This window comes from Amia ocellicauda (genome assembly GCF_036373705.1).
Source record: "Amia ocellicauda isolate fAmiCal2 chromosome 11 unlocalized genomic scaffold, fAmiCal2.hap1 SUPER_11_unloc_3, whole genome shotgun sequence".
Lineage (NCBI taxonomy): Eukaryota > Metazoa > Chordata > Actinopteri > Amiiformes > Amiidae > Amia > Amia ocellicauda.
Genome location: NW_027102661.1, coordinates 134,181 through 153,745, shown reverse-complemented (window position 1 = coordinate 153,745; position 19,565 = coordinate 134,181). Strand labels below are relative to the sequence as shown.

General features: G+C 43.4%; 2 non-coding genes across 2 annotated transcripts; both read left to right on the top strand.

Moving 5' to 3' along the window:
* The first annotated feature begins 7,226 nt into the window (after positions 1-7,226).
* On the top strand, positions 7,227-7,299 carry trnav-aac (transfer RNA valine (anticodon AAC)). Its single transcript has one exon. It is a non-coding gene; the product is annotated as a tRNA-Val (tRNA).
* A 2,161-nt stretch (positions 7,300-9,460) lies between these two features.
* trnav-cac (transfer RNA valine (anticodon CAC)) lies at positions 9,461-9,533 on the top strand. The gene has a single exon. It is a non-coding gene; the product is annotated as a tRNA-Val (tRNA).
* The last annotated feature ends 10,032 nt before the right edge of the window (positions 9,534-19,565 follow it).

Sequence of the window (19,565 nt, the reverse complement as noted above, 5' to 3'; positions counted from 1 at the left end):
TTCTAGCTTCCAGAGTGGGTTAATAATGGAATATGCTCAGAAAATTTTTTTGATCCCTCAGGAGCAGCTTGAGAAACTGAGAAAAAATGTTGTCGGGCCAGAGCCCATTAGACAAACGGCCGAAAACAACCTGGACTCTGAAATGAAAGCTATACAGGCCAGGGCCGATTTAAATCAGTATTCCAAAGCCCAGTTGTATACCAACACGTTACAGCGCTACCTCCGTCTGGTTAGACAGGGTGAAAAAGATCAAAACATTTTAACTTTAACCATGGCCTCTCAAGAAAATGGTTCTGGGGCTGATGCGGGGGGAACGGTTGATAAAGATGTTGCGGTGACCGAACCTGTAGAGAGTTCAGAGGGAGATGTTGTAACGGATGTTTTGAGAAACATGCCGGCCAGAAGCAAAAGACATGCAGAATATATCCTGCACAAAATGGTTCAGAAACCGTGGGTAACGGCTTGGAATGAACAGGGTGAATTTGTTTTTAAAGGACAACTGATCAAAGGTTCACACATGTTTGATTTGTTGAAGAGTGTCACTAGCACTAATAAGGTACCCGATAGTCGCCGACCTGTAGGCTGGAATGCTTTCCTACAGGCGATGGCCTGTCTGAACATGCCCCAATCCACAGTTCCTAACCAGGAAACGCGACAAAAAATCCGTCTGTGTAAAGAGGTGGAGCCTGATCTGACTCCGATATCTCATTACTCTGACCGTGCTGAGCGACCATCCTCAGGATCTATCCATCGTTGGGAAGCTTATTAATCTCATGTTTTTATTTGTCTCCCCTGTAAATAATGACCCGACAAACAATTTTTTATTTTATTTTTTTTATTTTCAAATGTTGTACATTTATTTATAACATAACCCCTGCTTTGTATAAGAATTGTGTTGAATAAAAACAAAACTAATGATTAAAAGGCTGTTTTCATTATTTTTTCACCTTAACACGCATGACATCTATTAAAATCCTCACAAGAACACCCCATCTGTATACATGTCTGGCTAGGGTCGTAAGTCATTGTGTTATAAGGGGGGGTCCACAGTGTCCTGACAAACTCTGCCACTTTTTTATCATTTTGGCCTAAATCCTCACTGTACAAGGCCATAATATCGGGGTATGACCTTCCTTTAGATCTATTATATAAGAAAAACACACAGTGTTGACCACAAGTGAAGGTCTGAAGACTTTGTACTTGACGACAGCTGTAAATGGTTTCTTGACAGTTGTTGAGCAGAAAGTTATTGATCTTCCGAGGGAAAGGTCTGAAATCTGGGGGGTTTCCATAGGAATCAAAAAATTCACCACGTTGGTCCTCCCTTAGATAAATAACCAGCCAATGTTCTCCGGGCATATTTTTAGGGTGTGTGTTGATTATGTACATTGCAGGTAAATTCTTGATCTTAAATTTAGGCAGCTGATCGCAGGCGTAGACTCCTTGAAACAGTTTCCGTGAGCCGGCCAGGGCATTCATGATGTGGTTGAGCTCTCTGGTGTTCATTTTAATAATAATCATACAGAACGTTTCTCCTCTGATGCACCTCAATAATGTTGTCAAACACAGCATACACGACCATATTTACAGTGCGTGGTAGAGGCTGCTTGAAACGCATCTCCAAACGCATATTGCCCGTCTTCATCAGTGAAAAATGTTGTCCACACTCTTCGTCAGGGGCCAGGTTGAAACCGTACAGGGTGTAACCGCTGCAGTATTCCCGGCGATCGATCAGCAGAGTTTGATCCTTGAGATGGCGACCCTTAGCCAGTACTAGACTGTAATATTCACGAACCGCATTGCCGTTTTCAAAGTCAGGTTGAAAAGGTCTGGATGGAACCTGCACACCATCGACGTACAATACTATAAATTCCACGTTATAATGTTTAAAGTTAAAGGGGTTCTTGTTGTAAACCCCGGTAAATGCATCATTATCCACAAGACCTATAATAACCTGTTTTGGGAGCTGTCCTAGAAACAGATTTTCCTGGTTCATCACCCGTGTCCCTGCGGGGATACTGTGGACTTTCATATAGACTCTTTCGATCGGGTACTCGGCGTTTGCCGTCATTAACGCCTGCGCGTGTCCTAGTTTAACCGCCGGGGAGACGGACACTTTTTTCACAAACAGCGAGGCCGATAATATGGTCAGTTTATATTTTTCCGTATCAGGGGTCATCAGACAAAAAGCACTTTTACTACGGATCATTTTAATTTTTATGTCTACCCCGTTGAGCATGAGTTTTTCTTGGAAAAATATGTCTGCATGGATATGCCCCATTAGCTCAAAGGTCCTCCCTTCTGTTGAAGAGGCAGTTCTTTTTTGCAAACCCTTATTGAGTCCCTCTGGATCCTTGTCGTCCATAGCTTCCGAGATGTCTTTGAAGAAAAGGCCGGGGCTGAACTGTTTGCTTAGGGTCTCCTCACTATAATTAAGTTTACACTCCATCATGGCTCTATAGGGGTAAGTATTGCTGCTTTGACTAATGAGCCGATCTCTTAGGGTCACATCCACCTGTGAAAACATGGTGGCCACCGGGTAATTGATGACCCCAGCGATGGCCGTCTTCTCGATTGCATCGCCATCCTAATCAGTCACTTTACAGTTCATTAAAATAAATGTGTTATTCAAATCAGTATAATCCTCGCCATTGCCAGCTATAAAAAACTCCAGAGGGGCCGTGTTTGAAATTGCAGATAGAGGGGGAATCTCTACATATATGATCTTATCTATACTCGTTTGAGTGTATGGAACTGTAAACAGATCCAGTTCTGATTTGACGCATACTTCCGATAGACTGTGGAAAAAAGACATGTTTAAAAGATGTATCCTGAGGCTCTATTTTTCTTTCTTTGAGACTTTCTTTTTGCAGGTTTTTTCTTGTGCTGCTTCCTTCTCCGAGTGTTTCCACGATATGTTGGAGAATGAGAGATTCTTCGTTTTTTGTTAGCCACGGATCTTCGTCGCCCTGGTGGACACATGCTGTTTCTTCTTTTACCCCCCCTCCTCGCCATTACCATGAGACCCGAACCCTCCTGATGCTCATGGCTAGCTGCCCGGTTCATAACATTGGTGAACACGTCACTAACAATATTTTTAGCCGCTGATTTCAAGTGGGGTCTGGCTATAGCAAAGCCTCTCTTAAGCAGGGGTACGGCCATTCTAAAGAGACCACGAAAGAGTCCTCCTAGACCGGCGCCATACATTGTGGGGGCTCCTACAAAACCGGGCAAGCCGTTCCATCTTGCATCTTGTAATAATCCACATAGGCGCTAGGATCTACATAACCCCTCGAGGTAGCCATTTTAATAATGTACACACTGTTTCAGGGGTCGAAAATGTAGTTTGACATTAACTTTACCGAAGCGGAAGGGTACGTTGATATTCTGATCCGATTTTACTTCGATCGTGATGTTGTCAAAGTGGGTCATTGAGACTGGTACGTAGTGTGGTTTGTCATAAGTAATTGTGACCATGTCATTGCTTTTACCTTTAATAAGTACATTTCTCAAAAGGGGGACATAACTATCCCAGACCCTCTGGTGGGTTATGATATCCGTATACACATAAAGAGTGTAAAAGCAGCCACACCACTTCTGAGAACCTGCTCTCTGTGTCAGAATAGAACCCTAATATACGCCCCAGTTGGCCGCTGGTTTGAATGCTAATACCTGGTTTTGACACCTTGTACACTCTGTTTTTAATAGGGTTGTAATATAGCTTGATGTTGGGGGTGCCTTCTGAGAACTGTTTATGCATCTCATCTAATATTTTATCCACATTGTCATAATAACCTCCTTGTATCGTGAATGTCCATTGACTCTTTTTAACATCATCAAAAATGGCGAAAGTGGCATCCTTATCTTGTAAAACAGCCCAAGTGTAAGGATACTGTATTTCCGCCAACCCCACTTCCCACGACCCCCTTAGATCTATAGATTTTCCAAATTCCAAATATTTCATTTTTAGGGTATATATCGAGAGAGGCGTTACTGGGTAGAGTCACGTAGAAGCCTCCTGATTCGATCTTGAGTATCGAAAGTAATGCCCCCAACACACCCGCGGGCATGTTGTTATGAGGATTGAATATCGCAAACCTGTTGTTCCGGGACCCAACTATTGAACTTTTCAGGCCATCCAAGCCATTTCATCAACACATATTTTTTCCGGTTCTGGGTTTTTTCAGCTAATATCTTTTCAACTCTGTATACACTGTCTTTACCCACAATAATTTTTTGTAACTCGGCTTCGTAAAACGTTCCTTCTATATTCTCCCCGTCATAGTCTTTTAACCGGTACACGGGGGGGTCTCTAGCCAACTGTTTGGTAACTGTAAAAGTACTCCTTAGCTTTGAAACGCGAACCACATCACAGATGTTGAACTTATAAGTAGTTTTTCCCTTCTTAATAAATGGTCCGTATAATTTTTTATAGACCTTAAAAGAATTACTTTGATCCACATCTATAGGCTTCATTTTAATACTGGTGTGATACCCTTGGTTGTAAGTATCGATAAAATCCTGAACTTTATCAAAATACTTGAACGTGTTGACCGCTGTAAAATATCTCCACATTTTGGTCTTTATGGTGCGGTTAAACCTCTCCACTACCGATGCCTTAAGCTCATTACCGGTGGTGAAATGATGTATTTTGTGTCTCTTCAGTAGATTCTGAAATTCTCTGTTGAGAAACTCTTTTCCTTTATCAGTCTGCAGTTTTTTAGGACATCGACCCTGGGACAATATATCCTCAAAGGCCCTTGTCACCGCCCGACCTGTTGTATTATGTAGAATGCGAGCCCAGGCATATTTTGATAACACATCGATACACATCAACATCAATTTGTGACCATTGTTATGTTTTGATAAATTTGACATATCGACTAGATCCATTTGCCATTGTGAGTCTATGTCAGTTGCATATACGCGGTTTCTTTTAAAGTTAATCCTGAGAGGTTTATGTAAGGTATAGGCGTCTTGTTCCCGTAACCATTCTGAAACAACCACATCATTAACCTTCACTCCGGCCTCAGCGAGTCCTCTTTGAAAACCCTTCTTACCCGCCAAACCCCCAATCTTGGCTGGGTTGTAGTATAGTTCCTGCATTTGGGGAGCTTGCCGAGTCATTCTGTCAAATAACCACACAGACCCACACTATGCGCAAAGTTTTTATACAAGGTTTTTTATTCAACTTCAGGAGAGCAGATACCCCTTTTTAGACATTTGAGAAAAGTATAACATACACAACAATTTTTTCTACGGTCCAGACAAAAAGAAATCAGATGATTGGTTACTTGATCTATATCAACAAATATACCTGTTTCTTTATCTTGTAGGCACACACCTCAGTTACATATGTAAATAAAACAACAATATGACCTATTTTAAAAGTAAACAGAGGTGTATTAAACATGCTCAGTAAAAGGTCATACAGATGTTGATGAAATGGCCTAATATCATTCTTGGCCCCCTTGAGCGCTTCATCCCAGTGTTCGTACCCCCCGGTCTTTGTTACAGCAGCCATTAACTTTTCCAGGTTTGAAAGTTGATCCTCATCGATGGTTAAATCTGTAGAGAAAAGGCTCGCGTTGGCTACTTTTCTGTCAAGCACATGGTGTAATAGCGCTCTCAGGTTAGCTGCAGAGTGTTGATGACAGAACCAGTTGCAGAAGCAGTCCAGGGTCTGAGGTCTTGGAGAGTAACCGCAGTCAAAGGGTTCCAGAGTGTATACAAAATCTGGGGAATAGAACCAGGGGTGATCCCGGGTTTGAAGAGGCCTGTAGAGCCTGTCGACGTCCGCAGCTTTCAGGTAAGACATTCTCTTTAATTTTCAACCATGATTGAATTGTTGCGCCTTTTATCCTATCTCTTCACTACGTCACGACACACCGCCCTCTTAGAAGAGAGTAGCCCCTGAGCCGTCAGACCCCCCTCCAAAACCCCACACGTCGTCTGTTTTATCATCGTCGTCGTCATTCAAGGGGGATATATAATCCATAATCCAGCATATTCTCCTTCTAACCAAATCCAGTTGCGAACATTTGGTCAAGATGTCAAAACCATCATTTATACAGTTTATGACCTCTTTCAAGAACGGCCAGTCCACGGCGTCAAACATAATTTCAGTAACCTGTTTTTCTGGATCCTCCACACCCCCTTCAATAGGGTTTGTAATCAGGGTACTGCTAAACAAAACCTTACGATCTGTAGTTAGAGATAGACTCTTCACCACTCTACCGTAGTTCTGCAAGCTTTCCCATTCACACCTTTCAAAACCCTGAGTCGGAGACTCCATTTCGCATTCTCTTGGACCCTCTTGCAAGCCTTCTAGAGTCTTATCCACAAGCCCCAGATCTCTCCAGGCCATCACCTTCAACCAGTCCTCATAAGAGTATTCAATTACCGTCTCAAAAGGTTCCAACTTACCCTCCTTCTCTCCCAAAGCAAAAAGCTCCACTCCAACATAGCTGGGATCCCTTTTAAAGCGGTAACCCCGTCGAGCCCCCCAGAACAACACCCAGGAGCATTCAATCTTCAAATTGGTGAGTACAGGAACCCTTGCCCGGGATTGTTTCTTGCGGGGTTTCATGTTGATGTCGCTGGACATGTTGAAGAAGCGGGATGTTTCTGATGCTGAGAATTAAAGAGGTATTGCCTAAAAGCAGCGCGGGTTCTTAAATAGAGAGGAGAGTTTCGGGGCGTTGCCTTCAGAGGGGTGGGGGTATTTATGGGTGGCCTTGATGTTCAGGGTTTTATGGGTGTACACTTTCTGACGGATATGACGTAGGAATAATTAAGGAAATAACTCTACCTAAAATCACGCCCCCCAATTATGACGTAGGAATATTAATAAGCTTAGGGCATACGTCATAACAAAATAGGCTGCGCCCAAAAAACCCTACTATCTACTCTTATGTAGTTGAAGGCGCAGTATAGCTCTGATAGTCTGGTGGTGACGGAAGACCACCAGCCGTTTGAACAAGCCATTCAGCATCACCTTGTTGGGCTAAGTGCAGGCACTGTCAGAGCGCAGGGCGTCCTGCCTTTGAAAGAGTTTCCGAAGTGTCCTGATGTGCCCTTTAGCAATGCCAAACAGGTCTGTGAAAATGGCATCCTTTCGCGGCACTTCAGACGCCATCTCACAGTCTAGCCGACCTGAAATGCCTGAGCCCGTTTTACCAGCAGGCTTCAACGGTAACCGTTTGAAGCAAGACGTGGCGGTGTCAGTTTCCGTAGTGTAGCGGTTATCACGTTCGCCTAACACGCGAAAGGTCCCCGGTTCGAAACCGGGCGGAAACAGCCTGCTGTGGGCCGGCCCTTTTCGTCCTGTTTGCCCTCGTGGTTCCCCGGAGGCGGTGGGTAGCTTTTCTTCATTGGAGTGCCCGAAATCGGTGCTCTCAGAGCGTCCGTCCGTCGACAGGTTGAAATTGTAAACGCTGGTGTAGCCACTTTTAATTAAAATCTGATGATGATGATGATGATGATGTTGTTGTTGTTGTTCTTGTTGTCATCGTGATCGCCGTCATTATTATTGTTAAAGTAAAGCAGTAGTTAGATTTGTTGCTATCGTAAGGTGTAGAAGGCACAATAGCTCTGTGATTGTCTGATGGTGGCACAAGACGAGCAGCAGCTGTTTGAACAAGCCATTGAGCATCACCTTGTTGGGGTAAGTGTAAGTCTTGTCATAGCTCAGGGCATTCTTCCTTTAAAAGAGTTTCCAAAGTGTCCTGATGTGCCCTTGAGCAATGCAATATAGGTCAGTGAAAATAGAAACCTTTATCTCACAGGCAGGCCCACGGGAAACGCCTGTGCGCGTTTTACCAGCCTGCTTCGATGGGAGCCAATCGAAACCCCAGGACAGGTTGGTTTCTGTAGTGTAGTGGCTATCATGTTCGCCTCACACGCGAAAAGTCCCCGGTTCGAAACTTGGCAGAAACAACCCGCGGTGCACGCGTGCCAGTGCCGTGTTACCCGTCCTCATCTCTCTGCCCCATGGCCGGCCGTCGTTTTCTCTTCCTCGGAGTGGCAAGAAATCCTGACCTTGAGAACAAATGATCGCAGAAGGGTAGCTTTGCGAGGCGCTGGAACTGACACTTTTAAAATCGATACATGTCGTTGCTGTTGCAATACGACCGTAGCAGGATCGGTGACATTGCTGTTACTCTTATGTAGTTGAAGGCACAAAATAGCTCTGATAGTCTGGTGGTGACGGAAGACCACCAGCCGTTTGAACAAGCCATTCAGCATCACCTTGTTGGGCTAAGTGCAGGCACTGTCTGATCGCAGGGCGTCCTGCCTTTGAAAGAGTTTCCGAAGTATCCCGAAATCGGTGCACTCAGAGCGTCCGTCCGTCGACAGGTTGAAATTGTAAACGCTGGTGTAGCCACTTTTAATTAAAATCTGATGATGATGATGATGATGTTGTTGTTGTTCTTGTTGATGTTGTTGTTGTTGTTGTTGTTCTTGTTGTCGTCGTAGTCGCCGTCATTATTAATGTTAAAGTAAAGCAGTAGTTAGATTTGTTGCTACCGTAAGGTGCAGAAGGCACAATAGCTCTGTGATTGTCTGATGGTGGCACAAGACGAGCAGCAGCTGTTTGAACAAGCCATTGAGCATCACCTTGTTGGGGTAAGTGTAAGTCTTGTCATTGCTCAGGGCGTTCTTCCTTTGAAAGAGTTTCCAAAGTGTCCTGATGTGCCCTTGAGCAATGCAAAATAGGTCAGTGAAAATAGAAACCTTTATCTCACAGGCTGGCCCACGGGAAACGCCTGTGTGCATTTTACCAGCCGGCTTCGATAGGAGTTATTCGAAACACCAGGACGGGTTGGTTTCCGTAGTGTAGTGGCTATCACGTTCGCCTAACGCACGAAAGGTCCCCGGTTTGAAACCGGGCGGAAAGAGCCTGCTGTGGGCCGGCCCTTTTCGTCCTGCTTGCCCTCGTGGTTCCCCGGAGGTGGTAGGTGGCTTTCCTTCATTGGAGTTCCCGAAATTGTTGGACTCAGAGCGTCCGTCCGTCGACAGGTTGAAATTGTAAACGCTGGTGTAGCCACTTTTAATTAAAATCTGATGATGATGTTATTGTTGTTCTTGTTGTTGTTGTTGTTCTTGTTTTTCTTTTTGTCGTCGTGGTCGCCGTCATTATTATTGTTAAAGTAAAGCTACCGTAAGGTGTAGAAGGCACAATAGCTCTGTGATTGTCTGATGGTGGCACAAGACGAGCAGCAGCTGTTTGAACAAGCCATTGAGCATCACCTTGTTGGGGTAAGTGTAAGTCTTGTCATAGCTCAGGGCGTTCTTCCTTTGAAAGAGTTTCCAAAGTGTCCTGATGTGTCCTTGAGCAATGCAAAATAGGTCAGTGAAAATAGAAACCTTTATCTCACAGGCTGGCCCACGGGAAACGCCTGTGCGCGTTTTACCAGCCGGCTTCGATGGGAGCCATTCGAAACACCAGGACAGGTCGGTTTCCGTAGTGTAGTGGCTATCACGTTCGCCTCACACGCGAAAGGTCCCTGGTTCGAAACCGGGCGGAAACAACCCGCGGTGCACGCGTGCTAGTGCCGTGTTATCTGTCCCTGTAACGCGGCCGGCCATCCCTCGGAGTGTCAAGAAATCCTGACCTTGAGAACAAACAATCACAGAAGGGTAGCTTTGCGAGGCGCTGGAACTGACAGTTTTAAAATCGATACATGTTGTTGCTGTTACAATACGACCGTAGCAGGATCGGCGACATTGCTGTTACTCTTATGAGTAGATAGTAGGGTTTTATGGGCGCGGCCTATTTTGTTATGACGTATGCCCTAAGCTTATTAATATTCCTACGTCATAATTGGGAGGCGTGATTTTAGGTAGAGTTATTTCCTTAATTATTCCTACGTCATATCCGTCAGAAAGTGTACACCCATAAAACCCTGAACAACAAGGCCGCCCATAACCTGTTGTTCTTGTTTTTCTTGTTGGTCAACTGTAGAGTGTGAATGGGTCGGCTCTTCCTGTAGTGTTTGGGGGTCTTTTTTAAATATACATGTAATGGTTTAGTAAATCTAAACCGTTATAAGATCAACAAGTTCTGTTGTCTGTAATGGTCCCAGGTCTTAACAATGCCAGTTTTGAATAGTGCGTTTATCATATTCACACTGTCTCTGTCTGTCTCTCTCTCTCTCTCGCCCAATCATTTTATAAGATCAACAAGTTCTGTTGTCTGTTATGATCCCAGGTCCTAACAATGCCTGTTTTGCATAGGGTACTTATGTTATCCACACTGTATCTGGCTCTGTCTCTCCCCTCAAATTTAATTAAAAATAAAATTAAAAAAGAGGGTGTGTGTGTGGGTGTTTGTGTGTATAGGTTAATTGTTTTTGTAAAAAAAAAAAAAAAAAGCTGTGGTTATATTTTATCTCTCACATAATGTGTTCAGTCGTTTTACTTAAATACATTCTAGGGTCTTAAAGCTCATAAGAGTTAGACTTAAGATAAGGATATGCTTTTAAGGTATTTTAGCAGTCTCAATCCCTGATGATAAGGAATCGTTTAAAAAATAAAAACAACTGATCACTCAATGCTAAATAGATCACAACACTCAAGGCTAAATCACTCACACCATGGGTGGCGGGGGTGGGCTCAGACAACAGTACGTATGGCATGTGGTATCAAAACATTCAGAATACTTTTAACCTATATAATTTATAAGCTTTGTAAAATAAACCCAAATATCTCTTTTGCGGGGATAAACGCTGTTCTGAGTAGTTTGTGACTTGTTTAATACCAAACAAAGCATCGCTATTAAAAAAAAAAAAAAAATCACTGTAAAAGCGCTAGTTATTTTAGATCTTTATAGTTAGTTTCTTGGCTCAGGTTGTTTTTTAGCGCTTATAAAGGCCTGCAATATTCTTAGTGGTTTGTTGACTATAGGTCTTGATGCACAAAGGCCAGACCAGAACAATGCCTTACAAGCAGATCCGGCATGTGGCCATCAGTATAAGTATGAAGGTCTGGTCTTCAGCTCGACAGACTCATACTGACCTTTCGATTTAAGACTAAAGATCAACAATGTCCGGAAACAACATCAGCGACTTCGATTTAAACGAGTTTTTAGGCAAGTCTTCAGATTCTTTTCATTGACTCAGAGCGTGTTGTGTGCATGTATTGTAAATAAGGCTATAACATCTGTTTTAAGTTTTGTAAAATTATTTTTCAGCCAGTCAACAGGAGTTAATTCCAAACGCTGAGGAGATCATCTGGAACAACGACGGTAAGATTTTTGTGTTTGCGCTCATGGGTTCTTATGTATGGGTGTGTGTGGTTTTGAAGCGGCTCATTAGAGTTATGAAAACGTTTTAATATATATTAATGCCGGTCTCTTTAATTACACAGAAACTATCGAAAGGCCTGTGATTAATGTCTCGACCAAGAGAAGTGGTTGTCCCTAGACAGGCTGTCTGCCGACCGGGTAAGAACTAAACCCCTGTTTGTTTGTATAACGTTTCTGTAAGATGTTTGAGTCCAGTTTTGTTAATTTTAAAAAAATTATCCTGTCTAACAGTATTAAGAAACGTGGTTCGAGACAACGAAAGGCCTTCCACATCGAGGGCTTGTTTCGTTTTACCTTCGAGAACCGTAACCTTTCAAGAATCTGAAAGGCCGTCAGCCCCGGTATCTGATAGCTGTGAGTATATGTCTGCAGCCTGTAAGAGGTTAAAGCTTTTTATAAAGCGGTGTGGTTAAAGGTTAAACATGTCTCTTACCTTCACAGCGGTGCAAAAAGCTAAACCAGCCGAAAAACATAAGAAACGATTATTCTGTGGAGGTAAGTAAGATCTTTCAAACTTTAATGTTTTTAAAAGGGCTTTGTTTGCCCGTTGAGGGCTAATATTTAAGCGATGGGTGACCGTTTCCTGTAGGGCGGGGGGTTCTGGGAAAGATCTTTAGAAGTCCGGACAGATCTAGGCTTGTTTCTGGGGAACGTGTTTAGAAATGACCGATTGCCGTACCGTCTGGTTAGGAAGTAAAGCCGTCCGAAAGGGTTTAGTAAGTTGTTTGGCTTATCTCCCGCTATTATACTTCTGTTTTAAAGTGGTTGTAGGAAAAGGCTTGAAGGTGTTCATTGTATTTAATATTTAAACAGATCGTGAAAACGTTTGTGAAACAGGAAGTCCCGGGATCAGGAAGCGTTTACACTTGGAAGGTTCGTTTAAAAATGAAATGTTGTTGTGTGTGTGTGTGTTTTATTAACAATATTACAGTTTTTAAAGAAACATTTAAGAAACAGTTTATTTACAGCGGCTTCTCTGTTTTACATTTATTATCAAGTCCTAATAAATATATTGTCTGTAAATAATAAGGCGTTGTAGTGAATGTCTAAGGCTATTTTCAAAGGTCTAAAAAAGCTAAAGGTTTTGAATGTGCTGGACATGTTGTTTTAAGTTTGATTTCTGTCTCCGTTTAAAGATGTAAATGTAATGTATATTTTTATTCTTCCCAAGACTCTTGGGATAGTCATTCTGTGGATGAGCTATTGAGGACAATTACCCCGTCTAAGTGGGATCAAACATCTTCCCCGGTGAGATCACCGAGAGGATCCCCCACGGTGGTCTTGGAGACCCCCCAACATCTACTCAGGCCACAGCCTTCTGGGGGTAATTCAACACCCCAGATTCAGCCCGCCGCATTGTCGGGCGGAACAAATACAGGCATCCAACAACCTCAGGGGTCGCCGTCAGTCAGGGCTGACACACCACCCAACGACGGCCTGGTTTCAACATCGTCCCCCCAGACCCGTTTCTTGGCTACAGAAACGCGGAACAGTACCCCGCGCTTGGCCAGGGTGTCACCGCAAAGGCCTTCTTGGTCTCCGTCCATGAGTATACGCTCGCTCCCTGCCTCCTTCGACCGAGATTTACCGGAGCGACCATCCTTTGAAGCTGAGCCAGGCCACCAGCCCCCGGAGCTACTTCCTGAAGGTCGGCATGAGTTGCTACATACTTAGTTACAAAATCAAAGACTTGTGTTAGTGGGGCAAAACCTGGTGATAGAGAGCCAAAACACCCTTATTAATACCCTTACTAACGAATTGTACCGTATTTAATGTATTAATAGACACAAAACGCCTTACTATTGTGGGTTGTTGGAAAAATAAAAAATAAATTAAAAAATGTCCTGACTTGGTAAAAGAACTCACAAACTAAAGGATTATGAACATGCTAGGGCCCCAAAAAGACCTTCCCGAGAGAACATCCCCGGCCCTGTTGTGAACTCCTCTGATGTCCCAATGAACCTGGAACTATTACAAATGATAAATAATTTAAATAACCCCCAATTACCACCGATAGAATGTGAATTAACAGACTTACCGGTGAACCCCGACCTGTTACAGATGGTCAATGATCTAAATAACCACCTCCCACCGGTAGCGCTTATAGAGGTTCACCCCCTAGTTCACCCCGATTTGTTTGAAATGGTGGAGGCTTTGGAGGAGCTACCCCGACCAAATTCTGCCCCTATTATAAATTATTTGAGACAATTAGAACACAGGATGGCGGCAGAAGCAGCCATCACTATAGAGGAGGGTCTTGACATTAACCGGTTGGATATCTTTGAAGGACTTTTACAGGCTTTAAATGAGCCTCCTCAAAAAGGGGGTTTTGTAGATGTCAGCAGTGGGGGTGTTCGGAATGTGGAGGGTTCTGAGACTGATAAGGCTGTGGAGGACATGCTCTGTGAGAATGTAGGGGGTGAAGGCTTTGTTCAAAATGATGATGTGTCCAAGAGTACCAGTGATCCCGTGATTATAGATAGACCGGCCTATAACAATTTTGAAATGATTCAGCGTTTTAATTTTGCAGAACTTTTAAATTGTGACAATTATGCAGAAATATTTGTCAACATACACGAGGCCTTGCAGAAAATGCTTGAACAGGTTGCTGAAAGGGTCAGACCTCGAGATGTTGTACAGTTAGAACTCAGAGGGGATGATTTGTTTAGCAACCTATCTGTAATGCTGAGTGGAGATAATTTAGATGTCTGGCTAAAATCGAAGCGTTATTGCAAAGTAACGCAGCCATCTTAGCTGATGAAAGTCTGTCTCTGGTAATGAATGTGGTTCGTAACCCTGAGGGTGGGGCGCTTAGAAGACTGTCGAAATGCTTGAAGAACGACATAATTAGGACCAAGCTCAGGCAATTAGTGGTGAGTTCCAGTGGGGACAATAAGCTCTGTTTTGCTTACAGTTTAATAAAACTACTCACCCCCGACATGCCTGAACCCCAAGCTCTGCAAGAGGCTTTAATGCTTCATCAGAGGGCCGGCTTAAACTCTCAACAGATGGTTACCTTTTCAGACATCACCAAGTTTGAGGAGTTGTTGTCTTTAAAAATTGTTGTGTGGTACCGTTGTGAGGTAAAGGAAGTATTTGTGAAATTTCAGATACATCCTGAAACCCATACACAGACACTGTTTCTCTTCCTAAGTGATAGTCATTACTTTGGAATAAAGAGTTTGACGGCTTTTTTGGGTTGTTCGTATGTTTGTCATTGGTGTTATAAGGCCTTCATTGATAAGCTTAAGCACCGCTGTGACGGTTACTGTAACGTCTGTTTCAATCCGCAATGTCGTAAGGGTTTGGCCCCTACCATCCGATGTAAAGATTGCTTAAGGATTTGTCTCTCAGCGTTCTGTTTTTCCGAGCATAAGGTACAGAGGGCCGCTGCTGAGGGGGTTAAAAAACGGAGTTATTGTGATCAAACTAAATATTGCCCGCAGTGTTGCCTCCAGTACCGTTTTCATGAGGTTAAACCACACAAATGTCTGGAGCCGAGATGCAGGATCTGTAATGCTGATTTAACCCCGGGGTCCGAACACCAGTGCTTTATTCAGCCGGTTAAAAAGGAGCCGCCGCACAACCGGTATGTCTTTTTTGCTTTTGAATGCCGGCAAGAAAACGGGGTCCACGTTGCTAATTATATACACTGTATTGACATGTTGGATCGTGAGTGGTCAGCTAGCGGTGAGAGTTGTGTCAGGGATTTCTTTACGCGGTATCGCGGTCCAAAATACCTCAATTACACATTTATTGCCCACAATGCTAAGGGTTATGATTCTTACATTTTGATGAAGTATCTGGTGGAAAATGGGGTGACCCCAAAAATAATAGCTCAGGGTAGCAAGATCATGTGTTTCACCGACGAAGCTTTCAACTAACGTTACATAGACTCGTTAAATTTCCTCCCCATGAAATTGAGCGCTTTGCCTAAGGCTCTGGGTTTTGAGGCTCAGAAGAAAGGTTGGTTCTGCCATTTTTTTAATACTAAGGACACTCAAAATTATCGAGGGTCCTACCCGCCCGCCTCTTATTATGGGGTTGATACTATGATGTCTCATGAGAGGGAGGAATTCTTTAAATGGTACAATACGGTTAAGGGAGGTGTTTTTGATTTCCGAGAAGAGATGGCCTCTTATTGTAAAAATGATGTGGTGATCCTTAAAGAAGCCTGTGTGCGTTTCTGCGCCGAGGTTATCAACACATCGGGTCTCGACCCTTTGCAAAGTGTGACCATAACGTCTCTCTGCATGAAAATGTATCGGTCCAATTTCTTGCAGAAAAACACTATAGCGGTCACCACTTCTGACAACTATCGTGCTAGACAAAAGAACTTTTCGACTGTCTCCATACAGTGGCTGGAATACCTGAGTGCCCGGGATAACATCTTCATCAGACATGCTTTAAATCAAGGGGAAGTCAAAATGGGGCCTTACTACTTAGACGGTTTTAGCGACGTGTCCGGGCGGCGTACCGCTTATGAGTTTGCAGGTTGTATTTACCATGGCTGTCCTCAGTGCTTCGACCCAAACACCTTTAACCCCGTAACACAAAAACTCTGCGGTGATATGTACTATGATTTCCAGGAACGAATTGAAACTTTAAAAAACACCTATGGTTTGAACGTGCTGGTGATTTGGAAACACGAGTGGACGACCCTGAAGCAACAGGAAGCGGGGGTACAACGGTTTATGGAAACCTTGGACTTTCCTGAACGTCTAGAGCCCCGGGATGCGTTATTTGGGGGTCGTACCAACGCCCTCTGTTTACATTATGAGGTAAAGGAGGGTGAGAGAGTAGATTACTATGATTTCACCAGTCTGTACCCTTATGTCAACAAGACCAAAATGTACCCGGTGGGGCGTCCAACCATTGTTTATCGTGACTTTCTCGAAATCGGACATTACTTTGGTTTGATCAAAGTCACCATGTACCCTCCTCGCGAGCTGTTCTTACCCATGTTGCCTTACAGGTGTTCGGGAAAATTGATGTTCCCTCTGTGTAGAACGTGTGTGGAAACTGAAAATCAAACTACCTCTTGTCTGCACAGTGATGAAGAGAGAGCGCTGACGGGTGTCTGGTGTAGCATTGAGCTTGACAAGGCGGTGTAGAAAGGTTACAGAGTCGGTAAGGTGAATGAGGTTTGGCATTTTTCTGAAAAATCTGATACTCTTTTTGCTGATTACATTATGACCCATCTGAAAGGGAAACAGGAGGCATCGGGCTATCCCTCATGGTGTGTTGACTCCGCGGCCAAAGAGCGATACGTTCAGCAATATTTTGAAAAGGAAGGGATCCGTCTAGAGCCGGGGAACATAACTGTAAACCCCGCCAAGAGACAAATGTCCAAACAGATTTTAAACAGTCTGTGGGGTAAGTTTGGGGAAAGAAATTACCGTCTAAACACAACCTTGATTAAAACCCCTGAACAGTTTATAGAATTTATGTTTTCCAAACAACATGCAGTATCACACTTTCAATTCTTAAATGACCACGTGGCACAGGTCCAGTGGAGGGCCCCTAAAGATTTCCCCACCAAACAGGGGAACGTTAATGTTTTCATAGCGGTTTTTACCACGGCTTACGCCCGGCTTGAACTGTACAACTTAATGGATCAGTTGCAGGAACGCACGCTCTATCATGATACTGACTCTGTAATCTTTGTCACCAGGCCAGGGGATTGGGTCCCTCCCCTCGGGGACTACCTTGGGGAGTTAACGAGCGAACTAGATCCTCAGGACCACATAGTGGAGTTTGTTTCAGGGGGTCCTAAGACTTACGCATACAGAACGGCTGCGGGTAAGACCTGTATGAAAGTTAAGGGTTTCACTCTGAACCATTGTAACAACAAGCTCATTAACATCAAGTCTCTGACGACCCTGGTAGAAAGTTTTGTAACCGAGAAAGACGCGCCTCCTCGTGAGATTATTACAGCCGGAAATCAGATCTATCGCAATAAAAAGGGGTAAATGTTGGAAAATAGATCACTAAACAAACGATTCAGGGTGGTGTACAATAAAAGAGTGTTGAAGACTGATTATACCACTCTGCCTTATGGATATTAGCGGTGGTTTTGATAACAGACTTCAACACCCTTTCTCCTGTATTATAGCTGGTCCCTCCAATTCGGGGAAGAGCTATCTTATAAAGAACATCATAGAAGATGTGGACGCAACCAAGTCCCAAGCTCTTGACAACATAGTGTGGTGTTACTCTTGCTGGCAACCTCTCTACGATGATTTGGCTTCGAAAAAAAATAATCTGAAATTTGTGCAAGGTCTCCCCGCCTTGTTGTGTGACGATGACTTGTTCCCGCCCGGTCAAACTAATCTAGTGATCCTTGATGACCTGATGGAGCAGGCCGGTGACAACAGTGAAGTGGAAAAAGCTTTCACAAAGTACACTCATCATAGGAATTTAAGTATTATTTATTTAGTTCAAAATCTATTTTTTCAAGGTAAAAAAAGCCGCACTATTAATTTAAATGCCAATTATATAATTCTTTTTAAAAACCCCAGAGATAAACTACAGGTCACCGTCTTGGCTCGTCAAATGTACCCTAACCAGACCAAGTTCTTTTTGGAGGCATTTGAGGATGCCACCAAAAAACCCTACGGGTACTTGATTGCAGACTTAAAAGCACAAACCCCAGAAGACTTTCGCCTCAGAACAGGTTTGTGCCCGCCCGATTGGCCGGCAGTGTATGTGCTAAAGAAAAGGAAATAAATAAGAATGTCTGTTCGGATTAAAAGAAATCTGCCACTTTTGCAAATGTTATTTGAGGGGAGCCCGCGCCATAGGAAAGCTGTGCTGGCAGGGGCCCCCTCGGATTTGATCGAGACCCTGTGTGAAATAGCTTTTAACATCTTACGTGGTAATATACCCCTAACCCCTTCTCAACATTCTAAACTCAAAAAACAAAAAGCGGTTATCAAGATCATCGCTAATAAGAAGTATTCTATTAAAAGAAAAAGAAAGAAGATTAATCAAACCGGGGGTTTTATAGGACCGCTGTTGAGCATAGCCGTGCCTTTCCTAACCAGTCTTCTAGCTTCCAGAGTGGGTTAATAATGGAATATGCTCAGAAAATGTTTTTGATCCCTCAGGAGCAGCTTGAGAAACTGAGAAAAAATGTTGTCGGGCCAGAGCCCATTAGACAAACGGCCGAAAACAACCTGGACTCTGAAATGAAAGCTATACAGGCCAGGGCCGATTTAAATCAGTATTCCAAAGCCCAGTTGTATACCAACACGTTACAGCGCTACCTCCATTTGGTTAGACAGGGTGAAAAAGATCAAAACATTTTAACTTTAACCATGGCCTCTCAAGAAAATGGTTCTGGGGCTGATGCGGGGGGTACGGTTGATAAAGATGTTGCGGTGACCGAACCTGTTGAGAGTTCAGAGGGAGATGTTGTAACGGATGTTTTGAGAAACATGCCGGCCAGAAGCAAAAGACATGCAGAATATATCCTGCACAAAATGGTTCAGAAACCGCGGGTAACGGCTTGGAATGAACAGGGTGAATTTGTTTTTAAAGGACAACTGATCAAAGGTTCACACATGTTTGATTTGTTGAAGAGTGTCACTAGCACTAATAAGGTACCCGATAGTCGCCGACCTGTAGGCTGGAATGCTTTCCTACAGGCGATGGCCTGTCTGAACATGCCCCAATCCACAGTTCCTAACCAGGAAACGCGACAAAAATTCCATCTGTGTAAAGAGGTGGAGCCTGATCTGACTCCGATATCTCATTACTCTGACCGTGCTGAGCGACCATCCTCAGGATCAATCCATCGTTGGGAAGCTTATTAATCTCATGTTTTTATTTGTCTCCCCTGTAAATAATGACCCGACAAACAATTTTTTATTTAATTTTTTTTATTTTCAAATGTTGTACATTTATTTATAACATAACCCCTGCTTTGTATTAGAATTGTTTTGAATAAAAACAAAACTAATGATTCAAAGGCTGTTTTCATTATTTTTTCACCTTAACACGCATGACATCTTTTAAAATCCTCACAAGAACACCCCATCTGTATACATGGCTGGCTAGGGTCGTAAGTCATTGTGTTATAAGGGGGGGTCCACAGTGTACTGACAAACTCTGCCACTTTTTTATCATTTTGGCCTAAATCCTCACTGTACAAGGCCATAATATCGGGGTATGACCTTCCTTTAGATCTATGATATAAGAAAAACACACAGTGTTGACCACAAGTGAAGGTCTGAATACTTTGTACTTGACGACC